An 18,765-nucleotide genomic window follows, 5' to 3' on the forward strand; every position below is an offset into this window, starting at 1 on the left:
GGGTTAGGTTCCAGGGAAATTTTTTTCACCAGACAAAAAACTATATATTATATGTATATACACACACACACACAGAGTATATGTTTTAAACAAACAATTTAATACTGTTCACAGCTATGCTGATTGTGAAGCTTGGTTGAGGTGATGAAGTTAGAGGGTGGAAGAGCGTGGGATATTTCCCAGGGAATGCCTTGCTGCTAAATCAGTGGTTCTCAAACTTTTGTACGGGTGACCCCTTTCACATAGCAAGCCTCTGAGTGCGACCCCCCCCTTATAAATTAAAAATACTTTTTAATATATTTAACACCATTCTAAATGCTGGAGGCAAAGCAGGGATTGGGGTGGAGGCTGACAGCTTGTGACCCCCCCATGTAATAACCTCGTGACCCCCTGAGGGGTCCCAACCCCCAATTTGAGAACCCCGGTGCTAAATGATGAACTAGCACTCGGCTGAGCCCTCAAGGGTTAACACGTTGTTAATGTAGCCTCTCACTCTACAAGGCAGCAGGAATGGAGGGGAGGGGAGACAGCATAGCAGACAGAGACAGACACACACCTTGTGTGTGGGAGAGAGAGAGAGAGAAATGCACGCTGCCCCTGTCCGTGTCCCCACCCTGCTCTATATGGCGAAGAAGGGGTAAGCAGGGGCAGGAGCAGGGGGAAAGGGGGACACCCTGACATTAGCCCCCTCAGGGCCGGCTCCAGGCACCAGGCAACCAAGCTGGTGGGGCCGCCCTCCCCCCGGCACTCTGGCCGCCCTCCCCCCCGCGCCCTCCCCCCGGCTGCCGGAGGGAGAGCGGCGAGCCCCTGTTGGGGCTCGCCGCCCTGCGCTCTGGCCACCAGGGGGAGAGCCGAGCCCCAGCCGGGGCTCGCCGCCCTGCCCCCGGCGCTCTGGCCGCCGGGGGGGGGGGGGAGAGCCGAGCCCCCGCCGGGGCTTGCCGCCCTCCTCCCAGGGCTCCGGCCGCCCTCCCCTCCGGCGCCCTCCCCCCGGCCGCCGGGGGGAGAGCCGAGGCCCCGCCGGGGCTCGCCACCCTCGCCCCGGGGCTCCGGCCGCCCTCCCCCCGGCGGGAGAGCGGAGCCCCCGCCGGGGCTCGCCGCCCCCCCCGGGCTCCGGCCCCCCCCCCCGGGGGGGCGGCCGGAGGCTTTTTTGCCTGGGGCGGCAAAAAAGCCAGAGCCGGCCCTGAGCCCCCTTCTTCCCCCCCCCTGCACAGCAAGCAGGAGGCTCGGGGAGCAGCTCCAAGGCAGAGGGCACGAGCAGCACATGGCAGTGGGGGGAGGGATAGCTTAAATTGATAGCCTGCTGGGCAGCTGCTGCACAGGGAACTTAGGGGAGTGGGGAGCTGATTGATTGATAGGGGGGCTGCCGGTCCACCCTGGTTCCAAGCCCCCACCAGCTAGCTGCAATGGGCTGCTCTTCCTGCAAGCAGTGGACAAAGCAGGCGGCTGCCAAAGGACGTTAGAAGGGAGCATTGCGCAACTGTAAACGAGCATGTTCCCTAATTGATCAGCAACAAAACAATGTTAACAGGGACGGCTTTAAGTGAGGAGTTACTGTACATTTATTAGAAAACAAATTCTCCTTTATTTTCCAGCACAATACTAAAAATGTCCACTAGATGGTATCAGAAACTCACTTTTAGGTTTGTGGCAGCATTCCTTTCTTACATGCAGGAATTTTAGGTAATTCCTCCGTTCTGGCCTGCGCCATCTCCCCTGCTGTTCTAGTCTGGTGTTCCCATTTTGGCACCAGATGCTACGTAAATGAATCTTCTGAGCCAAGGATTTCAATGTGCTTTACCCATGGTGATTAGGTTCCACAGTATCCTTTGTGCGGCCAGTGAGTGTGAATCTCTCCATTTTCCAGATGGGGAAACTGAGGCACAGAGCACTGACGTGACTTGCCTGAGATCACACAGCAAGTCAGCGACAGGTCCAGAAGACAAGCCCAGACTCCCAGAACCCTGCAGTAACCATGACACTCACCCCCCTAAAACTAAATAAGATATTACCAAAGGTGTAACGGGCATAGAACTTACACAGTGCTCTCCTGGTTCAAAGCAGTTTGCAACCGCTACCCTTCCCCCACTCTGCCTCCTTGCCCTGTGTCTCCCACAGCCATCTGTGCCTTTATGAACACTGCCCTGTGTGCTTGCCACGCCCTCCCTATTTCAGTCCAGCAAACCCCACTCTCCTTTTATCCCAGTGGCTCCTGCAGACTCACTGCAGTCTAGACATCCCACAAGAAGTGATTCAATAATACTAAGGATGATTTATATAGAATGCCAGCCATTTGCTCTTCGGTGCATCCTGGCTACTCTGAGATACCAGCTTCTTTGGGGCAGAGACTGTCTTTGTTCTGGGTGATGTAAAGGGCTGAGTGTACTGCATTAATAACTAATTAATCATTAAACAGCATGCATCAGTAGCTCTCCAAATCTTTTAAGCCAGATAGCCATGAGTTCACTAAGACGACTTTATAATTTCTTTAGGAACCAGTCTCCCTAGTTACAAGAGCAGCACTGAAGTCTTTAGAAAACTTTCAGAGAATGAGGCAACAATCGGACGGGACACCCTGGCACCTGGGCTGGGAGTGCATCGCCCTTTATCCTTAGACAAATCCTAGATGGAGGCATTTTAGAGAGGTTTTCCTGGTGCACTCCGGAGCAGCCTGGACCTGGCCCAGTCGCAGGGCCAGTCCCAGTGATGTTTAACATTCCTTACAGGAAGTCACTTCCCAAGAGCACCAGAGCAAACAAAGAATCTTAGCTAAAAATAAACATCAGCTTAACCCGCTAACGGAATGGCTGTGCTGCCTGTGTGGAGTGATCGGGCACATATGGGACACGTTGTGACTCCAACGCCAACTGACATGACGCAATAACAACAACAGTGAGAGGATACCATATATGGCCTGCTCCGCGGGGCTACGAGATGAACTCAGAGGCCGTCAGACACTTCTGCTACCTGCACTCGGCCTGATCCGGCATCTGGCTGCAGACCCAACAGTCCCAGCGACGGCAATGGGAGCTTTGTCCTATATTTAGTGCTGAGTTGGTGTGGATAACGAGTTCCCCTGCAACAGGAGGGGAGGGATAGCTCAGTGGTTTGAGCATTGGCCTGCTAAACCCAGGGTTGTGAGTTCAATCCTTGAGGGGGCCACTTAGGGATCTGGGGCAGTACTTGGTCCTGCTACTGAAGGCAGGGGGCTGGACTCGATGACCTTTCAAGGTCCCTTCCAGTTCTAGGAGATAGGATATCTCCACTAATTTAGGAAAAAGGCAATTAAAAGAACTCTTAGTCTGTGTTTTATAGAGATGGTACGTCTGGAGGTAAAGATCTGTTACATACTCAGGTTTTAGGGGTGGTATTATATACAGGTGACAGTGGAGGGATTTGTTGCAGTATTGTACTATTTGTCTTATGGTTGTACTGGGGTCCCACCATGCTAAGAACTGTACATCTACACAGTAAGAGACAGGCCCTGCCTGCTGAGCTTGTATCTAACTCGACACAACCGACAAAGAAAGGATTGTCATCTCTTTTTTTTTTACAGCTGGGGAGTTGAAGCACAATGAGATTAAGAGATTTGCCTAAGGTCATCCAGGAAGTCTGTGGCAGAGACAGGAATTGAACCCAGGATCCCAGCACTACACCTTCAGCTTCCCAAGACATAGGAGTGTCATCAGCTGTACATAGGAAGGTACTCAGCTATTTAGTGTGGAATTACAATACACAAGCAGACAGGCAGAGGCTGGTGGTCAGCAGGGTTAGCTGCGGTTGCCTGTAGGGTTAGGTACTGTGGTAGGTGAGCAGGTGTTTTCTACCCAGGCACGTTTTAAAGGAAGCTTCAAAGTCTTCTGTGCGTCAGGTTGTCTATGGTCAGTGAGGGCACCAGCCACTGCGTACGCAGTTCTGCTCAAGAAGAAGGGAAAACCATTCGTTCCCCCAACATTTCTGATTCTTCACAGCCTAGGTAGGAGTGTAAAACGCCAAAGAAAGGGCCCTATTCTGGATTTTTTGCACACACAGGCCTTGCAGCGAAGCCAGTGGGAGAAGTGACTGCACAGACCAACCAAGTTTCACTCTACAGGCAAATAAGAATCATCCTGCCATTTTGGGTGGCTCAGTAGATTGTGTATCTGAGGGCCAGTCATGCAGCCCTTAATTCTCTGGGACAGTACAATCATCCCATTGACCAGTCTCAAATTGGAGTTACACCCAATGCTTCTTCCCTTTGCTGCCAAGACAGCAAAGACTGCTGCTGGTGGAGTCCATCCCTCCTCGCTAGGACTGGCTTGATCATAGAGAAAGGCATTGTGACGGCACTTTTTATCCTGATCCCCTTTTCAAACACAGCTAAGGGAAAATCAAGGCACCGCTCTCTACTATGATCGATATTCTTTGGGCTTGGCTAAAGCCTCTCAGCTTGCCTCTTGCAGAGGGATTACGTCATTTAACAACGGTGGAAGGATAAAAACAAGAAGAAAAGATCTCCGAGAATTCCCAAGTGCATAAATAGCTTTCCTGGAAGCATGACAGACTCCCTTGTGCTAGAACACCAGCCGCAGGATGGGACTGGCTTTTAAGGAACAAAGACCCATTTTCTGAAAACATCCCTGGTAATAAAAAAAGTGGGTGGGTGGAAGAGTACAGAAAATCTATAATATACCAATACTCTGCATTTAAACGGCACCTTCCAGCCAAGGTCTCAAAGTGAACCCTCCTCCCAAGCCTTTCTATCCTGGTGAGTGTGTAAATGGTGCTTTTACACCGAATTCCAGCTGGAAAATGCAAAGCCTGCGAGCTCATGTCTTTTTCTTTGGCTCTTCTTTAACTTAAAAGCGACTGACTTTTAAGTTGGGTGGAGGGATAGCTCAGTACTTTGAGCATCGGCCTACTAAACCCAGCATTGTGAGTTCAATCCTTAAGGGGGGGGGGCATTTAGGGAACTGGGGTAAAAATCTGTCTGGGGGATTGGTCCTGCTTTGAGCAGGGGGGGGTTGGACTAGATGACCTCCTGAGGTCCCTTCCAACCCTGAGAAAATAAAATAAATTAATGGAGATATCCTATCTCCTAGACCTTGAAAGGTCATTGAGTCCAGCCCCCTGCCTTCACTAGCAGGACCAAGTACTGATTTTGCCCCAGATCCCTAAGTGGCCCCCTCAAGGATTGAGCTCACAACGCTGGGTTTAGCAGGCCAATGCTCAAACCACTGAGCTATCCCTCCCCCCAACTTAAAAGTCAGCCGCTTTTAAGTTAAAGAAGAGCCAAAGAAAATGAAGAATTAAATCAAATACAACTTTAAATCACCCCAAAAGCCCCCCCTCCCTTCAAATTGATGACAACCGCACCTCCAGGGGGCGCCCGCTGCAGAGTAATGGAAGCGCAGCCGAGGATCACTGGACAAGAAACCTCGTGCCGAAGGGAACTAGAGGCAGCAGGTTAATGTCAGGTTGCAATTCCGCCCCCGTCGCTGGAAAACCAAACCAATCAAGACGAATTTCTCCTCCCCGCGTATGGCGATGGCTTCCTGGCCGCGGCAGAGGCTGGCGACAGGCGCTGGATTCCAAGCGCAGGCTGGGGTTATTTCTCCGCCTTTCAAGCCGTAGATAAGCCGGGGGTGGGGGCCCATTCTTCGCCGTTCAGTCTCCCTTCCCCCATCCGCCCCGGCGGGGCGCAAGGCGGCACTGAGCAGCCGGCTACTTTCGGTATCGTTTGCGGCCGGACTCCGACTCGCTCTCTCCTTATTGGTCCGAAAGTTGCCTTTTCACCGAAGGGCTGTAAACACGCAGCCCCTTTGCGAGGCGCGCGGATCGCCCGGGGAGGAGACCCGCGTAGCAGCGTGACAGCAACTTTTGCGGCCCCCGGGGAGACCGGAGTGCGGCGCACGTGGGCGCCGGGGAACAGGCGCTGGGCGCGGCAGCCCGGAGCACCCGGCTGCCCCCCCCCTGTGTGCACCCAAGGCCGCTTCAGGCCAGCTGGCCTCCCCGCTCCCCCCAGCGCCGCTGCTCTTTGCAGACCAGCCGGGGAAGGGGGCTGGGATCCAGCAGCGGGGGGGTCCCGCGCTCCAGGCAAGTGCCGCGGGGCGGAGCCGCCGCCGACCCCTCTCCGCGCCCGGGTTTCCTGCCCGAGGCCGGGCAGCGGCACCTGGCCCCGCGGCCAGCACCATGGGCGAGCGCCACACGGACGGCTTCTCCTGCAGGTACGGCCCCCGCCCGCGTCCCCTCGCCGCCTGGCCCGGGGGACCCCTCTGCCCGGAGCCCGCCTCCCGGGTGCCCCCGGGGGGATGTGGCTTCGGTTCCCTAGCGCTGGCCCGGACCGCAGCCCGGCGGTGGGAAGGGGCCCGATCCCCCCCGCCCAGACTCGGCAGCACCACCACGTGCGCGCCGAGCGCCGCCGACTCCATCCGCCCGAGGCCGGGACAGGTGCGGGGATCGCCCGGCCGGGGCCGGGGGGCCGGGGCCCCTCCCGCCGGGCTGCCCTGGAAAGTGAAAGTAGCGGCGGCTGCGGCTCCTATTCCTGCTGCGTAGGGAGGGGCCGCGCGGGGGTGGGGGGCGGCCAGGTCCTCCCGAGCCCCCCGGGAGCTGCGGGGCACAGGGGCTAGGAGCCCCCCAGCCGCTCCCCAGGAGCCCGGGGGGGTTCAGGCCCCTCCAAGCAGGAGCCTAAGCGGGGCGGCCTGAGGCTCCAGGGTCAAGCTGTCCCCGTCCGGGGCGGGAGGCCCGGCTCTGTGTCCTGGTCATGAGGCGCCCCCCTACGTGTCCGGGCCCCTTTTCCAGCCGCCCAGCTGCAGGCTGACAAGCCCCGGCCCTGGGACTTGGTGCGGGTGATGGATGGAGAGCGCCCCGGGTCTCCGGCCTGATCTCCCGGGCAGGGTCTCCCTGGGACAGCCCCAGTCTGAGTCCGGCGAGGCAGAGGCCAGGCTGCCCCTCCCTGCATTCACAGCGGGGGCACCGAGAGCAGGGGCTGCCCCCGGGCAGAGCAGCCCGACCGCCGAGGTTGGTGCATCGCACACGGGCAGAGCCAGCCCTAGGTGCTGGGGATGATCGCTCCTTGGACCGGTCCTGCTGCTGCCCCTGGAAGCCAGGCCGGGCTCCTTTCCCTCCAGCCCAGGCGCTAGGAGCCGCGAAGTTCCCAAGCCTGCGGCCGTTTGCTGAGGTGGTTTGGCTCAGGCAGTGGGGGTCGAATAATCACTGCCACCTGACCTGGGATTTACTGTCAGGCAGGAAACCCAGGAGGAGTTGCTGTTACCAGATGGACTGGGGAAGGGAGGTGTTAGGTGGCCTGCTGGGGACTCCAGTTACCTTATTGCAAAAAAAATAATTAAACAAGTGGCGAAGAGAGGCACTGACAACGTGCTAGGAGAAGCCTTTTTCTGAGGCACCTCCGGTGGAACTGGAGTTTTACCAGCAGGTTATTTGATTGAGTAGAAGGGCCTGTGAAATCAAAGGGAGTTTTTTGCCTTTGGCTTCATTGAAAGCAGATCAAATCCTAATATTTCCTTGTAAATTACTTCTTTCCCCACGCCCCCCCAAAAAACCCACCCCACCACTTTTCTTTGTAACTTACACAACTTGGCATTTCTGGCAGTTACAATTTCTTGTTTGTGATTATAAAATCTCAGGAAGGACCCTTTTATTTTTTTTAATTGGAGCCATAGGAGTGGCCAGGCTGCTGGCATCCCGAATTGTTCCATGGAGATTTGTTTATAATGAGAGCTCTGTGGCTTTGCATTGTGTCTAATCAAGGAAATCAATGGCTTTTACTTTCAAGTCTTGTTTTGTTGAGCTCCTCGTTCTGTTGTGGAAAAACCTCGGCAGGATGACAGAATTGGCACAAATCCTACAGAGTGTGTAGGCATAAGACACAGTGTAAGCTGCTTAAATAGCCTGTTGTGTTAGAAGGATCATGTTATAACACACTAGTGTCGCCACTGCAAACCTATAAAGGGCCAAATAGATTATACGTTTATAAAGCTAGGTAAGTAGGTCCCGAGAGAAGGGAGCGGTGTGAGAAGGTGTATGACTAAGTAGGGGGAGTCTGCTTTTTAAACCCTTCTGTTAGGTACTGCTTCAGCGGCACTCTGCTCTTCCACCTCCCCATTGGGCTTACGCCAATGTGCTGATACGTAACTTAGACCATAAGTCCATTATAATGTGGTGTGATCCCAGTTGGGTACATGAGGCTGCCTTGATATTTATATCACTGTTGTATCTGAGTTAAAGGGACGTTGTCTAGACACAGAAGTTGCACCGGTTTAACTTGACTTGGCTTCGTTAAACCAGTGCAGCTTTTGTGCGTGGGCTGTTCGAGACTGGTTCTGTTGGTTTAGCTTGCACCTACACATTTATCAATGCGAATTAAACCAAGATACGCTAGCTTTAAACTGATAGAAGACTGCAAAAACACACAAGTTGCACGGGTTTAACTAAACTGATATAAAATCACTCTTTGAGTTAAACACAGCTCTGTGTATGGACAAGGCCTCCAGCAACCCGTTTATCTTTCCAAATGTTGATATTTAAAAATAAAAAACATGTTGATTTGGGGGGAGGGGAAGGAGAGCAAACCAGTGTGCACTCACCAGGCACATGCCTTCGTCGCCCCTCCTCCCTCTCACATGCGCCACAGTTTCTTTGCCCACCATGGCGAGAGGGTAGTATAGTTTACCTTTGCTCGTTGCAAGGGATGTTTTCTTTTGTTATCAAGGGCACCTGCTCCCTGAGTTTGTCTCACTCTGTTGCGCGCACACACATCATAGTTTTCTATCTTTCCCTTGGTTGTTGGGCTTTTTAATATTTCTGGATCTTTAGAGATCAGTAGAAAAAATTCCCAGAAGTATTTTCCACATCCCTTGCCTACTTAATGCATTTATTTCACTGTCTCTCATTATTCGAGGAGTTTGGAGCTACTGTAATACCTCTAATGGTGTGTTAGATCATTATTCGTACGGAGTCTGTTTCTCAGGGACCCTACACTCACTTTAATTTGCTTGAGTGATTGGAACACACGTTTTATTGTCAGGATTGCCGGTAGCAAGCTGTTCAGCCTTCAAGCAGAGGGTGGCTAACGCTTGCAAAGGTCAGTTCATGAGCAGGTCACAGCCTGGTATGGTGGCAATAACCTGTCAATCACTGGGATGCCTGCTGTCTTTGCAGGTGTGAAATAACTGGGTGGTTTTTAAGATGTGCAAGTACTGTCGTGTGTGTGAGATTCCAGTGACCTTTAAAACAATTTTTTGGGAGAACACTTAAGATTTCTTTATACACTATATTCCACTATTGAAAAGTCAGTCACTCAAATGAGATCAGAATGTGGTCAGTTATGACCATATTATGTTGTACAAATATAGTTTGGCTTTGATATCTCTTCCCACGCTGGTGTAAATCAGGAATAACTCCACCAAAGTCAGTGGCATGATGCTAACCTGATTTTCCTCTTTATTACTTGCAGGGGTGTATGTTTAATTATAAAGAAAAAGCCCCTTGAAGTTCTGTAACATTGCAAAATGTTAACTGTTAACAGTACTTGGCTTGAAATAAAACACTGATCAGAGTTGGAAAATCTAATGGAAATGTAGCAGTCAGAGGGATGTCAAGTAGTGTCCCAATTCCTCTAAGGCTGGGAAAGGGAAGGGAATAGCAGCCACATGGAAAGTAACCATGGATGCAGGGGAGTAGAGCATAGATGAGTTCACCCAGAGGTGTGGGGAACAATAGTGCAAGTGCTTGCCAGGCTGCTGGAGGCTGCCAGCAGCGTGGCCTGGGAAGGGGCAGGACCAGGGTTAGCCAGGTGATCTGCTGATCCGGTGCATTCCCCAAGTCACTTTCATTGGTGGGGGATCGGGGGGAAAGTGGGATTCATTGGTGGGGGATCTGGGGGAAAGAGGGTAAAGCTGCCCTCCCCTGGGGGAAGTGGGATCTTGTAGGCATGGTCTTGTTAGAGAGGATGAGGAGTGAATGAATGGGGCATGGGACTTAAGCACCTTTTCATCCCCAAAGGATTGTCCCTTCAGGTCAAGGCTACAGAGTAGCTTCTGCTGCTCCCGCCCATGTTGTTCCCACTCTGCAGATGCAGAGGATTTCAGTCTCCCCAGTTGCAGCTCTACATTTACTTTAATCAAATTGGTTACTGTGTCAGATTCTAAAGCACGGTTCATGTATGATCGGGCTGCCAGCGTGCTAGACAGAGCAGCCCCAACCCTGCTAGGCAACTGCCTGGCATACAATGGTTCCTTTAATGCATGTAATCCTGGAGAGAAACAGTGATTTTGTTCGTAGAATTTAGTTCTGGGAACTTTCTGTTTTGTTTGAGAAGTAAGTCGTAAGCAGGGCAAGAGGGTAAGTGTATACAGAAGGAATGTTAAATAGTCCTTGAATTTAAAGGGGGGCTGTCAGCTTAAAATTCATGAGTCTGGAAAACTCTAATTTCCTTGTGTGTGTTTTTATGTTTAGCTGATAATGTTAAAACTGAAAGTATTTTTTAAACATCCAATTTACTTTTCAGGGTTTACATCAATTGTGTACATTTCTTTTGGCCCCAAGAATGGAAACAGAGCAATCAGTTTCATTTTCAGCTTGCCTTGCCCTAGCTCAGTTTTTGCTGTGGTTGGGTTGCAAATGCTCCCTGGGGATGTTACATTTTGGGGTGTGGGGGTTGTTTGGTCTGTTTTATTTTATTATGCTCTAACACTTTCCACTGTAATGGCAAAAGAAGAGTTTGTTCTTGGGTTTTGTAAAAGGTGAATTTTACAAATCCTCAGTGTGGGGCCATATTTCATTTGTTAGTGTCCTTTTAAAATAGCCTCTTTTTGCGTGTGTGTTCGTGTGTGTCTCGTGTGTGATAGATGGTGGGCCTGATTCTACAGCTCTTGCATTTATCATTAGGACCCCTTGCTGGAGCAGTGGTTCTCAACCTATTTACCATTGTGGGTCACGTATGCAGCTCTCTGTGTATTATGTGGGCTGTATCCACACAATAGATATCCTACCTGTACACTTACCAAAAAATAAGGTTTCGTATTTGTTATATGACAGCAATATGATTTAAATCAATAATAGTACCTGTCAATTCAACACTGGCAAAAGTCTGCCAGGAGCTTTTAAATTAGAAAATAACTCAAAACATTAACGGTTAAAATTAATGAATTTACTGTAAAGGTGGCATGGCATGGTTTGTTGCCAGCCTCCCTGCTGTGCTGCTGCTGGCGGAGTGCCCGGGGAGGGGGGCTGCAGAGCCTGCCTGCAAAGACATGCCCTAGCCAGGGACTGTCCCCATGCACCCAACTCCCCCTATCCAGGGACTGTGCCCCATAGCCCTCCATCCAGGGACTGCCCCCAGCCACCAGTCCCCCCACCTAGAGTCTGTCCCCCATGCTCCAGCTGCATCCCCCTCCCTACAGCCCTAGCCCTCTGCACTCACCCCTTCCTGCGCTGCCCTAGGCCCCTGCATCCCCTTCCCCATGCCTGCTGGACTCCTACCTCGGCTGCACCTAGCTCAGCCATGCTGCCCGCTCTGCCCACCTGCTGCTGCAGTCCTAGTGCCAGGGAGCCTGCTGCAACTGGGGTCACTGGACCCACAAACCTGTGGGGTGGGGGGGGGGTGCTGAGCACCCTGGCCTACTGCCAATGCTGCTGGGCCTGACCTTGCTGGGAGGGGGAGGAGGGGGTTGATGCCACGGGGCCTGATCCTGCTGGGAGTGCTGATGCTGGGCCTGATCCTGTGCTACCCCATTTTTGCACTCACCCTGCCGGTTCTGGGCCCCAGGCAGGTGCCCCTCCCACCCCACCCTAGTTATGCCCCTGAGGATGTCACATGGGCTGCAGTTGTGTGCTGATTGGGCAGCGAGTTGAGAACTACTGCACTAGATTGTGTCCTGACGTCTGTACAAAAGGGACTCAGTTTGATCTGTGACTACAGTGTTAGTAAACTGCACAGGGGGAATAGGCCAGATGGTCAATGTTAGCGCCACACGAGCTGAGTACCTGGCCCAGTGTGCCCCCCTCACCTTGTTCCTACTATAGTCAATGGCAAAACTCCAATTGGTTTCACTGTGAATCCGCATAAGGCACAGGAACATGAATGCCAAGTCGATCATGTGGTTGGGCTGATGCTATCGGTAGTTCTGGGGCCAGTTGCTGTTCGGACTCTCTTTTAAAAGCTTCAGCACTCCTCAACTAGGAGAGAGAGTCTCTCTTCTGCTGTAGCTTACTTCCTTTGAGTAAAGCAGAGCTAGCTGCTGTTGTCAAAAGCACTCAAATGAGCATGTGGGAAAATGGAAGCTCGTGGTAGATCGCTTCTTTGAAAGGGTGACCTGCGCCAGGTGACAGATTGGAGTTGGGCCTCTCTTTGCTGTAAAAGAAGCCTCTTTCCTGTTTGTTTTTCCTTTAGAAATATCAGGTATGTCAAGTCTTCCCTTTTTGTGTTGGTCTGTTAGGCTGATGCAGAAGCTGTCCATCCTCTTAGAGCAGGGCTGGGAAATCCTTCCCAAAGGGACTTTCTCCCAGGTGTTAGCAAAACCCAGTGAATTTTACAAGTCTGAATAAATATCCCGCTGCCTCTCAACAAACCAGCGTTAATAGCCTTGCTTTGTATGATGTCACAATCCCACTGGTTCCCCATTGGTTGCTGAGACCTGAATTTCTAAGGTAATGAAACAAATAGAAAGCAAGTTTGGGTTTTAAATTAAAAAACAAACAAACACACACCCCAAACAAGCAGCAACAACTTTTACCATCATAAAACGTGCCAAAAAAAAAGAAGCAGCCCCAAGCTCACATTTCTCCCCTCCCCCCTTCACAGATCACCCTTAGGGCATGTTTCTGGGGCTATCTGCATGGCAAGTTCTGGGCCAAAGCATTTGGGAAGCATTTGATTAACATCTCCCTACAGTATGAGCAGCCCACTGAGGATGGCTGCCAGTGCTGCCTCACTAGGACATGGTCCTTTACAGGGCTGCAGCCCAGCTTGGTGACTCCATTGCAGAGCAGGTTGGACCCATTTACACAGACTAGGCCAACCAGTGCTGATGCAACGCAGATGTGGCACTCTGGTGTTCTAGTGGGATCCTCCGGCAGGGCAGCCTGTGTAAGCAGGCGGCATTGCTTTGGGTCAGCATTTCTGAGACGCTGGGCTCTAGGCGGCTTGTTCCCACTCAGCACAAACAGAGACCCCCCCCACTCTATTCTGCACACAAGGGCAGCGCAGCCTGTGCTGGGCGCTGAAAGACCATGATAAACAGGAAGGGGAAACATTTCACGTGCTTGCACCTCCTGGAGACCGGAGTCTCCGAAACGCTGACCCAAAGCAATGTTCATTTGAAACCTTATTGGAGCATGGCTCCTGCGAAGCTGCATACTAATCTGTTTCGGTCAGGGCATGCCAGAGCCCCAGGCTACTGTTTCCTGGCATGGGCTGACCCCACGTCAGGTCCTGAGGTTGCCACTTCCCGGCATGGGCTAAACCAACAAAGGTGCTAACTGTGAAGGTGATTTTTCCGAGGAGGACTCTTCCTTTTGGAGCTAGGCTGAGACCACTATATTCATTGCAGGCAGGCCCCCAGTCTCCAGATAGTAATTTTGGCTCCTTGACCCAGGTCGTGTTTGACCCCTGATCTGTAGGTGGAAGGTTTTGTATTCTGTTACCAACTCCCCTGGGCAGACCTAGAAGTGTTCCATCACCAGAAGGCATGCAAACTCGCTACTAGTATATTCTCATGGTATACAGACATGTATTCACAAGGCTGCCTAATGAAATCACTTCAGTCGGGTTACAGAGCAAGCTTTGTGGTACATGTTTCATGATGTGCTTTGTTTTATGGTTGAATAGTTTTTTGTGCATGTAGAATTAATAATGATAGCTCTAATGAGTTCTGAGGTATGCATGGGGGGGTGAAGGAGTTTGCATGCAGCGTGTAAAAACAGCTAGCTTTTGGAATGTTTGCGTTCAATCAGTGTTTCCATCACATTTACCAATGAAGTAAATCTCTCCGGGCCTGATTGTGGGCGGTGCTTCTCACAGCCTCAAAGCCAATAAAATGGATCTGAAAAGAAATTTAGTCCAAACCAGAGATGATTGCCATAGTTCAGTTTCCTGGAATATAACAAAGTGTAGTAGAAAGAATGTTCATTTTCAAAACTGATTACAAGGAAATACTGTTTTCAGACAGTGCATAATTAGGCTGTGGAACTCCTTGCTACAGGATGTTATCGAGGCCAAACATTTAGCAAGATTCAGAGACTGTTCAGTCATTTATATAGACAGCAAGAATATCCAGAGTTGTAACAGCTAATGCTAAAATTTTAAAAAGGATATATAACCTCATGCTTCAGGGATTCTGGCAATCTCTAACTAGTAGGGATTAGGATGAGACCTTCATAGGAGGCTGATTACCCCATGTCTCCCAACTGTGGTGTTCTTGCCCCTTTCTTTGAGGCATCTAGTTCTGGCCACTGTCCTTGATACTGGACTAGAATGACCATGGGTCTGATGCAGTCTGGCAATTCCTATGTTACCATCATTGTTCATTTGCAAAACAGGTCTGTTAAGAATGCAGAAATTATCATGACACCAAATCCTATTGGCTGGCCAAATCTGAGACTTTCTTGCCAATCTGGGTGAAACAGGGCACATCCTTCAGCTCCCATGTAATTTAGGAGACATTTGCATCTGCATGCAGTCAGAATTCCCAGCAATATAATATATTCCGTCCACTTTTGAAATAGAGGAAACTCTGGGAGTGTATTTCCGATTATAGTCCTGGCTAGAAAAATAAATTGCATTTTGAAATGTATTTTCAATCGCTTGCCATTACTGCTCCCAGCAATCCATTGGCACATATCAAACACTGGATTTGGGCATGTACCATGGAGCGTGTGCAAGCAACCTCGCTCATTAACCAGTTTTGCTGGCACATTCATGGAGGCCAGGGGAAGAGCTGCTAGTTCCTGTGAGCAAAGCCTCATAACTTTCTGTCATTTATCAGCGTATTGAAGGCACCTCTGTTGAACTGAATTGCTCCATATGTGTATATGGTGGTGTGCGTGGGAAGGGGGTCATCTGATACATAGGTGTGTGCAAGGGGCATGTTATGGTGTGTTAAATCAGAGAGTCTTGCAAGAATCCATTGGTTATATCTGCTTTCTTGGCTACTCTGTTAGTCTGCCAGGGAAACAAGACAAGTTGTCTCCTTCGTAGAAGTGTGCGTGGGGAGCTTGGATTTGTTTTCTGCCCCTGGAGGGCAAGTGCAGTTGCAGAAGGCTGCTTGAACAGCCCTGCTGTCTATCCACATTTCAGCAGCCATTGGAATTCCATGGGCCGAGCACTCGTGTTGTCTGCAGGAGGAAGCCAGAGCTGTGCCCGAGGATGCTGAGTCATTCGCAGGCTGGCAGAGCTGATAGAAGGAGAAACTCAGGGGCCCAGACGGGGGTGAATGGCTGGGACAGTCACAACGAAGCACGTCCCCACTCTGCCTGGTTCTGGCTCTGGAGCTGTTTCTTCCTGTGTTGTTTCATGTCCCATCAATTCCAGTTATTTCCAAACACACTCTGTTATTCTGAGAATATTGGGCAAGGCTTGGATGGCTCTCGACAGATACAATCTCTCCCTGGCCTCGAACATTCGAAAGACGTAATAGGAAGCACAGTGGGTCTGCATAGATATTGGTCCACTTTCTGAACAGGTTAAAGTGTTTATCGTCCTGGGGGACGCTGGATGTAAACAAGAAGTGGCGCATTCTCTGCTTTGACGTGCTCCAAATCTCCTCTCCTTGCTCTTTCCATCCAAGTTATTAAACTCCTTGGATTTTCTAGAAGAATGTAATCGATCCCTTTTAGAAAGGGTTTCCCAAACGACGTCACTGATTATCAGCCTTAATCACAGGGAGGCTTACCAGAGGAGCACTAAGCCACACGTCCCTGGAGCGGCAGGATATTTAGCTAAGTGCGGGCGAAGGACGTTTCCTGTTTGAACAGAATGTACGACTTTGATAAATGCTTCAGGCAAGCAAAAGGTACAGGAATAAGCAGGCTCCGCAGAGCCAAGCTGGAGAATGTGGTGGTTAAGGACAAGTTAGCGGGTAGTTACAAATCTAGTGTGGAGTGTTTGTGTCTGTAAATTCAAGGTCAAATCGTACAGTCTGTACCCAGGAGTAGAGGCTAGGGAATTAGTCCTCTAATCTTCACACATCTGTGGCGTTCTGCAGGTAAGTGAGACAGTACTTAAAGGGTAGGTAGGCTCTGGGAAGCCATTGGAAGGACAGCATTGTCAGAGTCACAAGGCATTGTGTCCTTTGTCTTCCGAAGTCTCCAGAGCAAATCTGCTTAGTGTAAGGGTGGCTTTTCTAATTGCCAGCCCTGTAATCTCCCTGTGGGATCTGAAAGTCAAGCTGGGTTCTTTCAGGCTCACTCTTAATTACTTGTAATAGAGGTTATCAGAGCCAACATCTGTCCTTAGTTACAGCCGTGAAATTCTGCTGTCCTCCGTGAGGTTGCCCATGTGTGGTTGAAGGCAAAATTGGACCCAGCAACTGGAATTGAGGGCCCAATGATGCTGCTCTTTCTCATGCAGAGTAGCACCGTAGTCCATGAGTAGTCTCGTTGGAATCAGTATGAGAGAGAGGCAAAATCTGGGTCTGAGTTAACAAACCATGTGATGCATGTGCCAAAACAAAATCCAGCTCACTCTTCCATTGCTACCTGGGTTGTGCAGGGCCAACAAGAGGTAAAAAACACACACTTTGTCACTAAGGTTGGATTCTATGACTCTGGAGACACATGGTGGGCCTGATTCTGGTCTGCCTTTAGCCATTTTTACAGAGCTGTGACTGTCGATGTCAGTGGAATTATTCTTGTTTGACATGTATGTAGGTGAGAGGAGAGTCAACCCTGGGAGCATGGCAAAGAAGGAGCCTTTCTCTCCCCCCCTCCCCCCATGGTCCCTTTTCTGGTGACCCTTGCGGTTTGAGCCAGCCAGCTGATGTCTTTTTATTATTGTGGATTCCTTCAGTCATCGGCTCTAAAGAGGGAGCTCTTTGGAGATGAAGGGGTCCTGTGGGTTTAGCGGGAAGCTAATGAAGGTGAGATTGACTGACTGGTTTAGGAGCATGCAGAAGTTCCCTTCGGAGTGTGGCTAACGGATGGCTTGTGGAGGGCTTTCTTTCTGTTGAGTTCACAAAGTTGCAGCCACACTGATGCTGGGAAGAAATGAAACCGTCCCCAACACCACTGTTCCGCGTTACTACGACGAGACCCCTGGTTCATACAGCGTAGCTGGGCGCAGATGGCTGTCATCGGGCTTGTGGGCTAATGCACGGCGGGGGCAACTGAGCTGGACTTAGTGTTGCTTCTAGCAGACCTGTTCGTTCAGGCAATAAGGGCTGGTCTTGTCTCCCAAGGAAGCAATCTGGGATCAGGCAGTGCAAGCAGCTGCCAGCTTTGCCTCAACCAGCACTGCCTCCTCCGGAGGTGGGAATTGTCTCTGGTCCAGGTAACGGAAGGATTCATAGATTCTAGGACTGGAAGGAACCTCGAGAGTCCAGAGATGGAGATTCCACAACCTCCCTAGGCAATTTATTCTAGTGTTTAACCACCCTGACACTTACCTAGAGGGAGAGTGGTTGCTGTTGCTGCTTTAGGGGAATGAGGATGCTGGTTGCTGCACGGGCAGGGGAAATGCCGCGATGCTGCTGTTCTGGTTCAAATATTGACACACGTTCAAGCCACCCAGATTTGACTTTGCAAAACAATAACTGCAAACCCTGTTGTTTATTTTGGAGTCGGTCCAAATACCCAAAGCTCCGAAACAATCCCGTCTGTTGTTGAAGCCTTCCTATGTAAAGGCTGCCTGCCTATAAAGTCCATAGGGTAAATCCCAGCTGAGACTGCGAGGCGAAAACTCCTTTCTGCATCACTTCCCATCCACTTGTGGCATTCAGGCCTGTGCGTGTGAGAATTAGGTTTGCAAGCATTAAAGTGGTTATTTAAACAAACACGACGCACCAGGAAAACCACAGGGGTTAAGTGTTGGGTGGTTAAGCTCAGTTCTGCGTGTCAAGAATCCTCTGTAAATCCGATTCCTACGGCTGGGTTATGAGCATGCCGTCTAGAACGGGTGCACCAGTGAATCCGTCTCTCACGGAGCTGAGCTGGCAGAGGTGCATCTTTCTAGGTAATATGCTTAGATGAGCAGAGAGTTTCAGATAACAGGCATGTCTGTGGGAAGCTTGGCGTTGGCAGCTGTACCTGCAGGAAAACGTGTCTGTCCATGGAGAGTGATGCAGCGTAAGAAGCTTGCTCTTATTTGGGGGGGGGGGGGGGAAGGGAGGGGCTGGTGCAAGTGGGTTTAGTTGTGGTGTCAGTGTAATTACTTCCCTTTTACACTCCCCTGTGAGCCTGCCAAACAGCAAGCCAAGTGTTAGTTCTTTACCTGGACTTTTGCAGAAAGTTACTGATCCTCCCCACCCCTGGCTTTATTGGCTCATCCTCTTGAGAACTAACATCTTAAACTAAAGTGAAACCCTGCCAGGCTGTTACACATGGGTAAAATGAAACTGTGCATGCTTAGGGCAGTGAAGGGCGGGCAGTGGAAGGGAGAGATGCACAGAAAGGAATTGAAAGCAGCTGTGTGAACAAGGACCCCTGGAATGCTCAACATGCTTGTAAAACACTGACTAATTTAGCTTCGCAGCACTCCCTTGGGACTCGTAATTTTTGCCCCATCTTACAGATGGGGAAACTGAGGCACAGTGTGGCTAAGGAACCCACCCAAGG

At 50.8% G+C, this 18,765-nt stretch overlaps 1 protein-coding gene across 2 annotated transcripts in view; it reads left to right on the forward strand.

Annotated features, from left to right (window-relative positions):
• Window positions 1–6,147: 6,147 nt before the first annotated feature.
• Window positions 6,148–18,765, forward strand: part of SH2B3 (SH2B adaptor protein 3) — a 96,261-nt gene continuing 83,643 nt past the window's right edge. The window contains exon 1 of one of the 2 annotated variants that reach the window (XM_065417865.1): window positions 6,148–6,203. The gene's annotated coding sequence lies outside the window, so the exon portion shown is untranslated. Of the gene's footprint in view, window positions 6,204–11,927; window positions 12,398–18,765 lie in introns of those variants that run through there. The other variant, XM_065417864.1, reaches the window with a different exon arrangement.

The sequence above is a fragment of the Emys orbicularis genome, chromosome 16, assembly GCF_028017835.1.
Source record: "Emys orbicularis isolate rEmyOrb1 chromosome 16, rEmyOrb1.hap1, whole genome shotgun sequence".
Lineage (NCBI taxonomy): Eukaryota > Metazoa > Chordata > Testudines > Emydidae > Emys > Emys orbicularis.